Source organism: Aotus nancymaae, unplaced genomic scaffold (assembly GCF_030222135.1).
Source record: "Aotus nancymaae isolate 86718 unplaced genomic scaffold, 86718_ANA_hifiasm-v0.15.2.pri h1tg000014l, whole genome shotgun sequence".
Taxonomy (NCBI): domain Eukaryota; kingdom Metazoa; phylum Chordata; class Mammalia; order Primates; family Aotidae; genus Aotus; species Aotus nancymaae.
Genome location: NW_026988425.1, coordinates 68,198,782 through 68,216,101, shown reverse-complemented (window position 1 = coordinate 68,216,101; position 17,320 = coordinate 68,198,782). Strand labels below are relative to the sequence as shown.

The 17,320-nt window shown below is 38.1% G+C and overlaps 1 pseudogene; it reads left to right on the top strand.

Annotated features, from left to right (window-relative positions):
• Positions 1 to 16,467, top strand: part of LOC105723821 (importin subunit alpha-8-like) — a 33,567-nt pseudogene extending 17,100 nt beyond the window's left edge.
• The last annotated feature ends 853 nt before the right edge of the window (positions 16,468 to 17,320 follow it).

Below are 17,320 nucleotides of genomic sequence, written 5' to 3'. Positions count from 1 at the left end.
ATCTCAAAACATTGTGCTGAACAAAGAGAAAATACACCATTCTGTGGTTTATATGAAATTTTTTAAAGGAGAATCAAACCTAATGTGAAAGAATGCAGATCTACAGTTGCCAAGGTTGGATGGGGACTGACTTCAAAGCAACAAAAGAGGATTTTTTTTTTTTTTTTGGTAGATGCATTCTATATTTTGATTATGGTAGTGATTATTCAGGATATATATCTGTCAAAACTCATCAAACTGTACATTTAAAACAAGCAATTTTAAGAGTTCATTTTCACTTTATGTACATTTTACTGGAATAAAGTAGAGTTTAAAAAATTTTTAAAGACTGACAAATGGTCTCAAAGACTCAGTCTTCACAAAATTCAGGAAAAGAACCTAATGTGAATTAATTTGCTGACACACTTCTATAATACTTTTTGCCCTACATTTTCAGCTACTTAATCATTGATTGCCTCTTCATTTGATAATGAATTTGTAATATTTTCAAAAATAGAAAAACAACTTTTTCTTTAGTAGTCTATCAAGAATTTAAAAACTGATATTTTTTGAATTTTGAATTAAATATTTTTTAATTCTTGATAGCTTAGGTAGGGATGTTTACTTCATATTCAAATATTTTCTAGTATTCAGTATTATGCCCTTTCTTGACTTTGCCTATACCTCTTTGGTTTATTTCTAGTTTTTGCTCTATGCGTCCTTAACTTATCATAGTTTACATGGAACTAATATTACATCTCTCCACATATAGCATTTAGAACTTGCAACAGTATGTGTATTTCTATTTATCACTTCCTCTCTTATTGATATATTTATTATGTATTTATGCTAATTTCATCTTAAACAGTCAAATGTCTTTCAAAAAATAAGGTAAGTTTAAACTTTTGTGTATTTATTACTTATTTTATTTTTATGGCACTCCTCACTCATTATTGAGGAGTGCTTTCTACCAATACCGTTACTACCAATACCATTACTACCAATACCAACTGAAAGGTTTTACTCTTCAACTGAAAATCTGCCTTAGGCACTTCTTAGAGTGAAGATATATAGGTGAAAAATTCTCTCAGCTTTCATTTTTCCGAAAATGTCTTCATTTTGCCTTTATTTTTGAAGAATATTTTTACTACATATGAAATTATAGAATGAAAAGTGTTTTTGTAGTGTTTTAAATATGTCATTCCATTATATTTTTACCTTGCATTGTTTCCCATGTTAAGTCCATCATAATTCTCATCTGTATGTGTTACATCTTCTCACCCCCTCTGGTAGCCTTTAGGACTTTTTATTTATCTTTGTTCTTATCACTTTATAATTGTTTGTGTATTTATTTCACTTGGGGTAAATTGACTTTTACTTGCCCACTCCTTCACCAGTGCTGCTGTTGGAATCAGTCAAGTCCCTTGGGTTTTGACACTTTCTCCTCCTCCTGCCTGTGTTAAGATCCAATGTTTCCACCCAGAAGTGGCCACAGCATACTGATCAATTATGAAGGACTTTTCTCTCTTGTATCACTTTGTAAAGGCTTACCTACATCCAACATTCTTCAAAAATCTCACAGGTAAACATGAGTTGTATGTTGTTTGGATTTTTCATGGTGTTACCATGGGAGAAAAAGTCTTCCACATCTTTTCACATCCCAGCCTAAAGTGGAACTGCCTACATCAGCTATTTCCTGAAGTGGTCTTATGAAAAGAATATGATCTTTTGGATTCAGACATACATGAACTCAAAAATTGAACTCTGTATTTACTAGCAGAACGTAGTTCAGCTATGAACGTGGCAGAACTGTGCTTACTAGCAAAACAGTTCTGTTAGCGACTAATATTGAAAATATCATCTAGCTGGTGAAAACCTTTTAAGAGATTCCACTAAAAAAAGAATGAGCTACTGTTAGATGATAACTTCTGCTGAATTTTGTTGGGTCATCCTGTGTACCTGGAGCTGGAGCCAATGACTCCAACAAAACTGAATACCAATTTGTGTGCCATCCTGGGATTTAACAATTAAATTCTGACCAGTGTTAGGTGTGGAGTCCTAACTGGGGAAAAGGAGTTAGGCTGGTGGAAGCAGGGGAAAGCAAAAAGAGAAAGCAAATAAGCTATGAGTCGGCCTTTCTTCATAACTCAGGACACATAGCCCTCCTGTACACATAACTCACCATCTTCCTGTGCCCAACTTATTACTAGCCCCTCGGCTAATAGAAAAATCCAAGTTAGCTCACTGCAACGCTGGCATTATTAGAACTGCACAAAGCCCTCTTGAGCACACAGCACAAGCACCATTCTATAAAATCCCCAAAAAGCCTTTGTCTCCTTGCAGTCAGCTCCTTTCTTGCTGACCTGTTTGTTGCACCCTTACAATGTATTTTCCTACTTTCTCTAATAAATCTGCCTTTCCTAACCTAAAACTGTCTTGATAAATTCTTCTTACCACCCATGTCACTGACCTAGATAGTCACTACCTACCTATGACATTAGGTAGTCAGAGTAACAGATTGGTCATTTTGTTCTTAAAAATGAAAAGCAATGGTCCACTCACAAACCTAATTTCACATTGTTTACTAGAAAAAATAAAAAGCTATAGTTTCAAAGCTTAAAATCCTGATAAAAACATAAGTATTTTGTGATTTTTAAAACCAAAGAGACATATTCTAGAAAGTGTCTCTTTTTTGCAAATATATAACACAAATTGATAGAAAATTAACTTGCCTCAGAAATGAAAAACATGATCATACCAATCACTGGAACGGTGTGTGTATACATTTTAATTCAGAGCATCTGTGATTTAGTAAATAATTATACACAGAAAGAAGTATTTAATAGACATTTGTTGGTCTAACATCTAATTTTTATCTACTAAATCTGCTTATGAATGGCTTGATGAGAATGTCATAATATTAGGGAAGATTATTTTGTACATAGACATTCCTTACATACCTAAAACTATGAAATCAAATGATGAAGATTTTTAAAGGAACCAGAATTAAACATCATCATTTACCATGTCAAAGATATTAAATCTCTTCAAATATTACAAATACAAAATTCTTCCTTCAGAAAACCATTAGCCATCATTCTAAACAGTTATGATAAACATAATAAAAACTATAAACATGAAATTTTAAAGGTTTCTTATTAAAAAAAAAAAAAGGAGAAAAAGAGGAAAGGCATACTATGTCCTAATCCCATTATCCTTTAAGAGTTTGCTGTTATTCCAAGGTCAAGTCTGTTTTTCATTTTATAAATGAGCCAGGTCTAAGGGTTAATAGTATTCTAAAAACCTACAGTGGTCTTGAAATTTCAAATTCAAATCTTTTAACATTTTCTTCATCTTTACAAGCTCTTAAAGAACCATAAAGCATTAGTACTGACCTTGTGATGTAGTTAAATTCTATTTACACTTTTAATACAGAAAAACTCAGTTTGCATACGATAGGTGATAGAAAGATTGATCCAAAAAATCAGGTAAGATTGAAAAATCTAGGCCAAGTATTTTGTACACATTCAGAAATACACAGTAACTTACACATGGGCACTTCCCCACAAATGTATACCACACTGTTGGAAAACACAACCAGTGGTCTACAAAGGTATTACTTCATAGTGCAGGATATTTTTGTGTATATAGACCATAGTTTCTGTTCCTCTTCTATTGTAAATGTGTGTATGTGTAATTGTGTTCTGTTTCTCTCACTCTGATCAAAACCTGCTTGCCTGAAGCTTCCATTTGTAACCACCTGCTCTTCAGTTCATTCTACTGGAGTCTAAGCTTTATCCTTCCATTTGGGACTTACCTCACAGGCAGAACCTGCTTTAATACTCCCAGCTGTCTTCCTAGAGTTCTACGCCAATATATTCACTCAACAACTATTTACTGGGCACCTACTATTTGCCAGACACTATGAAAACAGAAGTGAATAAAATAAAGTTCTGTCCACTTGGAGACTTCTTTCATGCAGGTGGGGAGGTAGAAGGGGCTGGTAGGGGTAAGGAGGAGGGAAGAGCACTGGAGGTCAAGGATATGATACATTGTCATTATATTCTAGGCACTATGTGCCAAAGGTTTAATGTATTAAGGACATAGGGATGGGCAAGGACTTCAGGACTAAAACACCAAGAGCAATGGCAACAAAAGTCAAAATAGACAAATGGGATCTAATTAAGGAGCTTCTGCACAACAAAAGAAACTATCATTAGAGTGAACTGGCAACCTACAGAATGGGAAAATATTTTTTGCAATCTACCCATCTGACAAAGGGCTAATATCCAGAATCTACAAAGAACTTATACAAATTTACAAGAAAAAAACAACACCATCAAAAAGTAGGCAAAGGATATAAACAGACACTTCTCAAAAGAAGACATTTATGCAGCCAACAAACACATGAAAAAAAAGCTCATCATCACTGGTCTTCAGAGAAGTGCAAATCAAAACCACCCTGAGATACCATTTCACACTAGTTAGAATGGCGATCATTAAAAAATCAGGAGACAACAGATGCTGGAGAGGATTTGGAAAAATAGGAATGCTTTTACACTGTTGGTGGGAGTATAAATTAGTTCAACTATTGTGGAAGACAGTGTGGCAATTCCTCCAGGATCTAGAATTCACAATACCATTTGACCCAGCAATCCCATTACTGGGTATACATCCAAAGGATTATAAATCATTCTATTATAAAGACACATGCACACGTATGTTTATTGTGGCACTGTTCACAATAGCAAAGACTTGGAACCAACCCAAATGCCCATCAATGATAGACTGGATAAAGAAAATGTGGCACATATATACCATGGAATACTATGCAGCCATAAAAATGGATGAGTTCATGTCCTTTGCAGGGACATGGATGAAGCTAGAAACCATCATTCTCAGCAAACTGACACAAGAACAGAAAACCACACATTGTATGTTCTCACTCATAAGTGGGAGTTGAACAATGAGAACACATGGACACAGGGAGGGGAACATCACACACCAGGGCCTATCGGGAGGTGGGAAGCTAGGGGAGGGATAGCAGAGGGTGAGGGGATAGGGAAGGGATAGGATTAGGAGAAATATCTAATGTAGATGATGGGGTGATGGATGCGGCAAACCACCAAGGCACGTGTAAACCTAAGTAACAAATCTGCACATTCTGCACATGTACCCCAGAACTTAAAGTATAATAAAAAAAGAAAAAAACTCACGACTACCATTGGAGTTGAATATTATCATATTTCTGCAGATGAGGAAAATCAGATTCAGCAGATTGAAGAATTTGCCCCAAAACACAAAACTGGTAATTGATAGAGCCAGGATTCAAAACACAGCTGCCTACGTCCAGGTAGCCTGTTCTTGATCCTATCACAAGACACCATATAGGATATATATTCCAATACACTCAGACTTACCACCGCCTCTGTCCCCTCCCATACACACCCCCCAACCCCTCCTGTCTTGAGACATACAACCAGCCTGAGCCACACAGTTATGAATGAAGCAGTGCAAACATGTTCAGTTTCTTTATTTGTTTAACCCAAAGTTATCTTCTTGGACTTTCTAATGGCAGATGACTTTGAAAAAGTACTTTTGAGATTTCTCAGTCCAGCAGCGATTCTCATCTCAATCAATTCTGACTTGTAATCAAGACACTTACCAGGTTAAATTTTAGGTTGCTGAATGTTCTGTCTTCCTCCATCCTTCTCCCCAGGGCAGTATCTAAGTCCTAGGGAAGCTCTCAGGAGCATTATGACCTTGGCAGAATATATGTAACTACTCCAAGGCTCTAAGGTCCCGTCTCTGCTAGTGTCTAGTACTGATATAACTTGCCTGTCCTCCTGGTTTGAGTGGTATGCAATGTGACCTTCCTCAAGCAGGGCCCAGAGCTCTTGACCACAAGCTCTTCTTTGCCCTCTGGTGCTGCTAGTCCTCTGGATTCTGTTCTGCACTCCATCTGGACCACGGCTGGAAGTGCATGCAGCATTCTTTTGGTGAAGACCTTCTCAGACTAGTAGGTGACCTCCTGGAAAGCTTTCCAGCTCCTACTCTTTGACAACTTCTGTGTCCCCATACTGGATCCCCAGGAAAAACTGGATTCCAGACCCATAAGAAAAGTTGAGGAGAGGATGTTGTCTCCAGTTCACTTTTTTTCATATACACCATCTCCGATTTTGCTAAGCTGGCATGGAGCAGGGGCTTTTCTCTACATCTTGCTGTTGTTCCAGATTGTATATGGGGCTTTCCTCTCTAGGATCCTGAGACTTAAGGAAGATTTTATAGGGTGGAGACAGAGGCAGAGTGGAGTTCAGGGAGTGCGATCATTACACTGCTTCTCATTTCCTTTTTTCCTTTCTCTAAAATCTCCTCTCCTCTAGCTTGGATGTCATTTACTAAGTCTGGGGGTTGGGGTCAGAAATACAAACAGGCTTTTCAGTTCCTCAAACCCATTCTGGTCTCTTCTATCTCACACCCACCTCAAACTTAGAATCAAAGAGAAAGTCAACTTTGTTATCAGCTGTAAACTATTCCTACATCAACAGAACTTTCTGCCAAATGAGAAACTGTGGGCAGCTATACAAGTTGGACTTGAAATGGCAAAGCAATTAATGATTTGAAACACTAACAATAGCTATTCCACGGAAGTCTAGCTTTTAACCCTTTCCTCCATCAAGTCAGTGTACATGGATAGACAGAACCATACGAGTGAAGTCATGGGCAAGGTGTCCACATGCAGTTCACATTTTCTTAAGAGCAATATAGATGCTTGATTAACAGAAAGAGGTGAAATCAGAGACAGAAGCCAAGAGAACATTCATAAGGTGCAAATTTTGAAATACAGATTTAAACAAACCCCAAACTGGTGGTGTTTAAAAGCATTTAGAATTATTCAGAGGGAAATGGGATTTTCAAGATTTTTTGCAAGTTTCTATTTTCAACTCTAAAAAAGCAGTAAGAAAATAGGTACAGAAAAACAGTAGGGAATATGACAATGTACAGATAATCATTTGGAGGTCTCACTTTGTTCAAAGAGAAATAATGATCATAACAAATGTGGCTTACCTTAACAGAATTTAAAAGGCAAATAATTTGAAATAAAAAGCAGAGGGGTATTTAATATGCTGAGTTACTTAGGAAGTGGTTCAATGCAAATTTGTTGAATCAATGTTTCCCTGGCAGAGAGGCAATTACATTTAAGAAAGTTTTAAAAGGTGGTTACTAAGCAACTATACTCAGCCTACACACATTGTTCATAATCTCTGGTAAATTATAGAAAATGACAGCCTGCCATTAGAGAACAGAGACATACAAAATTAAAGCATTATTATTCTATGTTCCTCCTACAGGAGAAAGAGCAACTATATCTTTGGTATGATTATTAGGTTAAATAACTACAATAGGTATTAAATGTTAGTGTGTTATGGTATAAAAGAGTTAAAACCCAGGAGTTTTTCAAAGAATGACCCTTGTAAGCAGGTACAACCCTCCCCTGACTTGACTTCACATTGTATCTTCTCTGTCATAGCAAGAGCAGCTCAAAACACTACTTTATTGGCAGAATTTTAAGTGAGTCTTTGGTAAAAGGAAGAAGAAGATGGAGGAGAAGGAGAAGCAGAAGGAGAAGGAAGGAAGGAAGGAAGGAAGGAAAGAAGCTCTGTAAGAAAAATATACATATCAGTATTATTCACAATCCAGAATTCTCTGTTCTCTCTAATAAAACGATGATATCCTTGGCATCAACACTTTTTTCATAGTGGTACTTTAATGACTCCTACTATTTCTTTAGAAGAGAAAATCAGTATATAGCAGTAGATAAAATCAAAATGCCCCTATTTAAGACCTCTGCAGGGTCTCTCCATGTACCCTACATTGGGCTTCATCTCAGGATGGTGGCCTCAGATGATAGAAATTGTTACTTGTTGGCTCCAGGTTCCAACATGACTGTTCCAATGAACCAAGTGAAAGATGCATTGCCTTTTTTGATCTAGTCTTGTAACTCATGTGGCATCATTTCCACCATACTCTTGCCAGTCAGCTGGTCACTAAACTGTGCTTAGATTGAAGGAGCTGGGGAGATAGATCCACCTTTCAAAGAGAGCAGTGTTAAAGAAATTCCTTCCTTCCTTCCTTCCTTCCTTCCTTCCTTCCTTCCTTCCTTCCTTCCTTCCTTCCTTCCTTCCTTCCTTCCTCCTTTTCTTCATTTATTCAACAGGGTCTTGCTCTATCACCCAGGCTGGAGTGCAGTGGTGTAATTACAGCTCACTACATTCTCAATCTCCTGAGCCCAAGTAATCCTTCCACCTGGGTCTCCCAAAGTGCTAGGATTATGAGCATAAGCCACCATGCTCGGCCCTAGTTTCTTGGGTAACAGATATTTCTATTAAAAAACATATGCCACTACATGTGCCTGTAGTCCCAGCTACTCAAGAGGCTGAGGCTGGAGAAATGCTTGAACCCGGGAGCTGGAGGTTGCAGCAAGCCCAGATCGCACCACTGCACTCCAGCCTGGGCAACAGAACAAGACTCCATCTCAAAAAAAAAAAAAAAAAAAAAAAAAGCGTATGCCACTAAATTTATTAATCATGTGGCTAATGTCTACCAGATAAGGTTCTCAAATTTCAGGGAAAACCTATTGACCAAATGTATTTTCAAATTTTGTTCATTCCCTTATTTATGAAAATAATTCCTATGGTTGTATAAAACCCTATCTCTACTGTTATCCACTCCCATTTCAATGTGCATTATAAAACAATACATCTTCACAAATAATGAAATATTTTCCCTTCTTGCTCCTACTTCCTACACCTCTTCCCAGACTGTAATAATCATGTCCAGAGACAGTAATAAGCACACAGCGGTTCTTTCTTACTACTCAGCAGCAACCGCTTCACGCAGTTATTTCTCTTTCTCTCTAATGTGACTCTCACCATGTCAGTAACAATTCTGAGGAAAGAAGAAACTCATTTCACCTCATTTTAGCCTGTCCTATTGCCATATAGGACATTACTATTGACTGTGACCTAGAAAAATGGGTAAGAAAAGTAAAATCAGAGTCAAAAACAACGAATGAATGGGGACTGAATAGGAACCCTCAGAAAGAGTTGGGCATTCTAGAGTCCCCCTGCCTTGTCATGATCTCTCCCCAGGACTACAAGAATTTTCTTTCATTCCATTTCTCCTTTTCTCTTCATTGCATTTCTACTCAGTAGATGTTTTGCTTTCTCATAGATCCTGACTCTTTATAACCTGGGCTTACCATGGCCTTGTCTATACTGCATGGTATTTTTTCATCTCTACCCACCACATCTAACTAAATTGTTCCTTTGTAGTCCTTAGTTCAAATTTTTGAAAAAAGAGAAAATAATTAACCCAGTTCATCTTTATGAGCCAGACCACGTTATAGATCACTGCCTAGCCTATGGGTTATGTGACAGTTTTTAAAATGTACACAAAAATCTCTGACACTTCTCCCATCCAGAGACAGCGTTCGTATCTCCTCCCCTTGAATCTGGACTATGTGAATACAGTAGAAGTAGCAGAAGTGTAGGTTTCCAGAATTAGGCTTAAGACACCAGCAACTTGCTCTTGGAATCCAACCACCGGCTGTGAAGAAGCCCAGGCCACACAAAGAGGCCAGGTAGGGGTTGTGGCTGACAGTTCCAGCTGAGATCCTAGAAAACAGCTAGCATCAACCACCAGACATGTGTGAGTAAAGCTATCTGCAGAGGACACCAGTCCCCAGTCAATCACTCCCAGCCTTCGGGTCTTTCCAGCTGATGCATCAGATATCGTGGAGCAGCAATAAGCCATGTTCATTGTGCCTGTCTGAATTCTTGATATACAGCATGTATGAGCATAATAAAATGCATGCTTTATACCCTAAGTTCTGGGATAGTTTGTTACATAGTAGTAGATAATTGGAAAATATTTTGGTACCATAAGTCAACTACCTCTAGCTGTGTCACAAAACTACACACTTCAGTGGTTTAAAACAATGTTTATTTTGTTTTCTTTCCTGTTTCTGGGGGTCAAGGATTTGAGAAGCATTCAGCCAGGTAGTTCTGGTTCAGAGTCTGCCATATAGCTACAGCCAAAGGCTGGAGCTGGAAGACTATCACTGCTGAAGCAGCTGGGGGCTGGCTAGGCACCTTTCTTTCCTCTGAGGTTTCAAGGGCTCTTGGCAGGGTCTCTCCATGTACACTACTTTGGGCTTCATCTCAGGATGGCGGCCTCAGACGATAGAAATTCTTACATAGTGGCTCAAGGTTCCAACATGACTGTTGAGTGAGCCAAGCAAAAGATGCATTGCCTTTTTTGATCTAGTGGTGTAAGTCATGCGGCATCATTTCTACCATACTTTTGCCAGTCAGCTGGTCACTAAACTCAGCTTAGATTCAAGGAGTTGGGGGAGATAGATCCACCTTTCAAAGAGAGGAGTGTCAAAGAAATTCGTCAAAGTTTAGTTCTGGGCCAAAGCTCATACCTATTCTAATCAGCTATGCCCAAGGCTGGTGGGGTCAGAGGTTTAGCTATGGCCTCCCTTCTGTTGGGGCTGGAAGCAGGGATAGCTCCCTTAGAAGGAACTACATTGGCCAGTTCAGAGCGCTACATCCCTTGCCTGCCCAGAAGAACCCAGGGTCCTTCTTCCTCTTCTTTATGCCCTACACACATCTACATCCTGTTGACCCCATCTACTGAACATCTCTTGAACTCTCCATTGGCAGTTAATAGATGATTTTTGTAGAAAATTCAGAAAATGCAAAAAACTACAAGGAGAAAAAATACCCTTCCTCCTACATACATAGTTCCAGAGATGCCCATTCCCAACATGGCCTGTCTGACATTTACAACTACAAATATGCTCATCTTCTGCTAACAGAAAGACATTCCAAAGTCATGACCAGTTATAGCTCCAAAAAAAAGTCAAGGACCACTTTAAAAGCTGCTCGCCTATCTCGGAGTACAGAGTTTTCTGTGGTGTTTAGCATGTTTCTTTGTTCTTTTTTTGCGCTTCCATTCAGAGTTATTTCTTACCATTTTATGGGCTCAAAATGACCACTGGTAAACATCAAAGCACCCTGAATACAACAAAGGAAAAGTAAAGAATATTTATAACTTTTTATTGGAGTACAAAGGGAAGTAAAAATCTATATTTTCATTCTGAAACTCAAGATTTACATATTTGTGATCAAGCAGTATTTACAAATTTGTAGTCTGCATTTTTCCCTAGTATCATAATTTTTTGTCATTATAATCTTTAAAATCATGTTTCTCTCTTTGTATTCTTTAACAAAAAATGTGTCAAATGAAGAGAAAATATAAAGTGAAATATATAATAATTTAAGCAATATGTTCATTTTTTCTTATCACTTTACTATTAATAATAAAATATTTTATTTTTAGGTTGAATTAGCCAGCAAATAAATTAACCCAATTATAACTTTACTAATCATTTATTTCAATTTTTATTAATTAAAATAAATTTGTGAGTAAGCTTGGTGGACTGAGTATAATTGTTTTTTCTTGTTACTTTCTGAAATCCCACTAAAATAGAAGGAAAAGGAATTTAAAACCATAAATCCACAAAAAAGAAAGAGAAATAATGACACCATATGAGCGATGTCAACAAAATCTAGAAACTGAAATGCAGTAAATGAGAAGCAGCCTAATAGACCAAAGAGAGATGAAGCCTGATTCTGTAGTAGGATATCTAATAAGAAATAAGCTAATTATATGTCAAACAGTTCAGAAGATATAGAACCTTGAAAATTCTCAAGAATTGAATAAACCAGATATCACTGAGTCCAATCGTTTAAGCTGGGCTGAAAGCAAGAACATTGTTTGACAAACTTATTATTTATTTATTTATTTATTTGAGACAGAGTCTCACTCTGTTGCCCAGGTTGGAGTGCAGTGGTGCGATCTCAGCTCACTGCAACCTCTGCCTCCCGGGTTCAAGTGATTTTCCTGGACAATTTTTATAAAGCATAGATAGGACCCCAACGAACCCTACCAGCCCATTCAGCCACAGCATGAAGAACAGGTGCCTGAATATGGATGAACCTGGAGGGCACGATTCTAAACCAGACCCAGACTGCAAAAATGCATTGCAAAAAAAACTGGAATGGATATTATCAGACAAAGTATAGTTTGGAACAAAGTATATTACCAGGAATAGGAGGTAAATTTCATAATGATAACAGAGTAAACTTATCAAAAAGATATAGCTATCCTAAATCTGTATGTATCCTGTAACAGAGATTCAAAATATCCAAGAAAAAAGCTGATAGAACTGAAAAGAAAAATAGACAAATCCACAAATACAATTGGAAGCTTCAACAGTTTTGTTTTCATTAATTAATAAAACAAGTAGGCAAAAAAATCAGTACAGACATAGGAGACTTGAAAAATACAAACAACTTGACCCAAATGATAAATGTATAAAATACACCACTCAAAAATAGAATAAACATGCTTTTCAAGTGCATTCACAACAGTCACCAAAATAGACCATTTTCTGGGCCATAAGGAAATTTAATTGGATTGAAATCATATACAGTATGTTCTCTTACAAGAAAATTAAATTAGAAATCAATAACGAGAAGATATAAGGAAAATTCCCAAATATTTAGAAATTCAACAATATACTTCTTAATAATGCATGGGTCAAAGAAAACATCAGAAAGAAAATTAGAAAACATTTTAAGTGGAATGGTGATGATAGCATCAAAATGTGTGGGATAAGATTAAAGCAGAGCTTAGAGCATAATGTATAGCCTTAAGTACTTATATTAGAGAAGACCTAAACAAGCAAAAATTATAAAATTTCCAGGAGAAAACATGGAGGAAAATCTATACACTCTTGATATAGCAAAAATTTCTTGGTAGGAAAGAAGCAGCGTGAACTATTTAACAAGTTAGACTTCATCAAAATTTTAAAATTCAGCTTTTTTAAAATTTAATTTTATTTGATTTTAAGTTCCGGAATATATATATAGGACATACAGGTTTGTTACATATGTAAATGTGTGCCATGGTGGTTTGCTGCACCTATCAACCCATCTCCTAGGTATTAAGCCCTGCATTCACTAGCTATTTATCCTGATGCTCTCCCTTCCCTCACCCCCTGGACAGCTCCCAGTGTGTGTTATTCCCCTCACTGTGCCCATGTGTTATCATTGTCCAGTCCCACTTATAGGTGAGAACATGAGGTGCCTGGTTTTCTGTTTCTGTGTGTTTGCTGAGGATAATGGCTTCTAGCTCCATCCACATCCCTGCAAAGGACATGATCTCATTCCTTTGTATGGCTGTATAGTATTCCATGGTGTATATGTTCCACATTTCCTTCATCCAGTCTATCATTGATGGGCATTTGGGTTGATTCCATGTCTTTGCTATTGTGAATAGTACTGCAATGAGCATACACATGCATGTATCTTTATAATAGAATGATTCATATTTAATTTGGGTATATACCCAGTAATGGCATTGCTGGGTCAAATGGTATTTCTAGTTCTAGGTCTTTGAGGAATCGCCACACTGTCTTCCACAATGGTTGAACTCATTTACATTCCCACCAACAGTGCAAACAGTTTCTGTTTCTCCCTTGCCAGCATCTGTTGTTTCTTGACTTTTTAATAATCACCTTTCTCACTGGTGTGAGATGGTATCTCATTGTGGCTTTGATTTGCATTTCTCTAATGATCAGTGATGTTGAGCTTTTTTCCATGTTTGCTGGCTATATAAAGGTCTTCTTTTTGACAAGTGTCTTTTCATATCCTTTGCCCACTTTTTGATGAGGTTGTTTGTTTTTTATCATAAATTTGTTTGAGTTCATTTTAAATTCTGGATATTAGACCTTTGTCAAATAGATTACAAAACTTTTCTCTCATTTTGTAGGCTGCCTGTTTACTCTAATGATAGTTTCTTCTGCTGTGCAGAAGCTCTTTAGTTTAATTAGATCTCATTTGTCAATTTTTGCCTTTGTTGCAATGCCTTTTGATGTTTTAGTCATGAAGTCTTTGCCCATGCCTGTGTCCTGAAGGGTATTGCCTAGATTTTCTTCTAGGGTTTTTATAGTTTTGGGTTTTACATTTAAGTCTTTAATCCATCTTGAGTTAATTTTTGTATGAGGTGTAAGGAAGGGGTCCAGTTTCAATTTTGTGCATATGGCTAACCAGTCTTCCCAGCACCACTTATTGAATAGGAAATCCTTTTCCCATTGTTTGTTTTTGTCAGGTTTGTCAAAGATTGGATGGTTGTACATGTGTGGCCTTATTTCTGAGATATCTGTTCTGTTCCACTGGTCTATCTGACCCCACAGAAATGCAAACAACCACCAAATAATACTATAAACACTTCTACACAAATAAACTAGAAAATCTAAAAGAAATGGATAAATTCCTGGACACATACACCCTCTCAAAACTAAACCAGGAAGAAGTCAAATCCCTGAATAAACCAATAATAAGTTCTGAAATTGAGACAGTAATTAATAGCTTACCAAAAAAAAAAAAAGCCCATGACCAGAAGGATTTACAGCTGAATTCTACCAGAATTACAAAGAAGAGCTGGTACCATTCCTTCTGAAACTATTCCATATGATTTAAAAGGAGGGACTTCTCCCTAACTCATTTTATGAAGCCAGCATCATCCTGATACCAAAACCTGGCAGAGATACAACAGAAAAAAAAGGAAACTTAAAGCCAATATCCCTGAGGGACACCGATGTGAAAATTCTCAATAAAATACTGGCAAACCAAAAGCAGCACATCAAAAAACTTATCCACCACGATCGAGTCAGCTATCATCCCCAGGACGCAAGACTGGTTCAACATATACGAATCAATAAACGTAATTCATCATAAACAGAACTAATGACAAAACTAATTCATCATAAACAGAACTAATAACTATAATTCATCATAAATAGAACTAATGACAATTAGACGCTCCAGAAGAGAGGCTGAGAAAATTTAAGTACTGAGACAAAGATGCATCTCTGAGCCAACAGCAGAGGATGGCAATCAGCCTGGAGCCCCGAAAGGCCAAGAAAGATGAACAGACCTTAAAGAGAAGGAATATCACCAGCCTCTGCCCTGACACAGCTTCTGAAAAACCAGCCAAAGGGGTAGCAGTCAGCCTCATTCTGGGTGAAATAATCAAAGGTATGAATAGCTCAGATTCGGTCCTATGTTTCCAGGCCACCCAGACAGCCAGGAAAATGCTATCCCAGGAAAAGAACCCCCTCTGAAATTTATCACTGAAGTGGGCCTCATTCCCAGGATGGTGGAGATTCTGAAGTTATCACTTTACCCCTGCTTGCAGTTTGACACCACCTGGACCCTGACCAACATTGCTTGAGGGACTTCTGAGCAGATTCGAGTCATGGTAGAAGAGGGCCCCATCCAGCCCTCGATGCAGCTCCTGTCTTTCCCCAACATGGCTGTGTGTGAACAGGCAGTGTGAGTTCTTGGTAATATAGCCAGTGATGGCCCAGAGTTCGGAGGTAATATCATCTCAAGCAATGCCATCCCATATCTGCTGTCCTTGATTTCACCCACCCTACTGATCACATTTCTGCAGAACATCACGTGGACCTTGTAGAACCTGTGCCCGAAGAAGAACCCGTACCCTTGCAGTGAAGCAGATGCTGCCGGCCCTCTTCCACCTCCTGCAGCACCACAACAGCAAGCTTCTCTTGGAAGCCTCCTGGCCACTGCCCTACCTCACCGATGGCTTCGACAAGCACATCGACCAAGTGGTTAACATGAGGGTCCTGCCCAGGCTGGTAGCACTAATGACCAGCTCAGAACTCAATGTCTTGATCCCTTCTGTCCACACCATGGGAACATTGTCACAAGCACAGGTGAGCAGAAGCAGATGGCCATTGACATGGGCATGTTGAACGTGCTGCCTCGCTCCTGTAGCACAAAAAGCCCTCCATCCAAAAGTAGGGGGCCTGGGCCCTGATCAGTGTGGCGGCAGGGACCTCTCACTACATCCAGTAGCTGTTTGCCTATGATGTTTTGCCTACCTTGGTGGCTCTGCTAAAAAAATGGAATTTAAAGTCCAGAAAGAGTCTGTCTGGATGGTGGCTAACTTTGCAATGGGGGCCACTATGAATCAGCTGATCTAGCTCCTCCACTCTGGGGTCCTGGAACCACTGGTGAATCTGCTCACTGCCCCAGGTGTTAAAATTGTTCTCATCATCCTAGATGTCATCTCTTGCATTCTCCAGGTGGCAGAAAACAGTCTGAGAAGGAAATCCTGTGTCTTCTGATAGAACTCAGTGGGATCAATAGAATTGAGGTTTTACAACTGCATGAGAACTGTCAGATTGGCTGGTCTTCTTTGAACATCATCGAGAAGCACTTTAGTGAGGAAGAAGATGAGAGCCTATTTTTACTGAGCCAAGTCCTAGACCAACATTGTGAAGTTATAGATTACGAATGCTTAGCAAAAAATAGCCAAGCTCCATAACTCCTAAACCAACAACCCAATGCTAAAGGATAACTTCTTTAAGAAGCAGCAGTCCTATATCTTAGTGTATCCCAAATGTAAAGCTTTCAAAATTTACCATTAATAAAATGTTCAATACTTAAAAAAAAATTATCTGCAATAGATGCAGAAAAGGCCTTCAATAAAATTCCACACCCCTTCATGCTAAAAACTCTCAATAAATATATCTAAAAATAGTAAGAGCCATTTATGACAGACCCACAGCCAACATCATATTTAATGGGCAAGAGCTGGAAGCATTGCCTTTGAAAACTGGCACAAGACAAGGATGGCCTCTCTCACCACTCCTATTCAACATAGTATTGGAAGTTCTGGCCGGGGTAATCAGGCAAGAGAAAGAAATAAAGGGTATTCAAAAGGAAGAGAGGAGGTCAAACTGTCTCTGTTTGCAGATGATATGATCCTATATCTAGAAAACCCCATCATCTCAGCCCCAAATCTCCTTAAGCTGATAAGCAACTTCAGCAAAGTCTCACGATACAAAATAAATGTGTCAAAATCACAAGCATTTCTATACACCAAGAACAGACAAGCAGAGAGCCAAATCGTGAGTGAACTCCCATTCACAATTGCTACAAAGAGAATAAAATACCTAGGAATACAGCTCACAAGGGATGTGGAGAACCTCTTCAAGGAAAACTACAAACCTCTTCAAGGAGAACTATAAACCACTGTTCAAGGAAATAAGAGAGAATTCAACAAATGGAAAACCATTCCATGCTCATGGATTGAAAGAGTCAATATTGTGAAAATGGCCATACTGTCCAAAGTAATTTATAGATTCAATGCTATTCCCACCAAACTAACATTTATA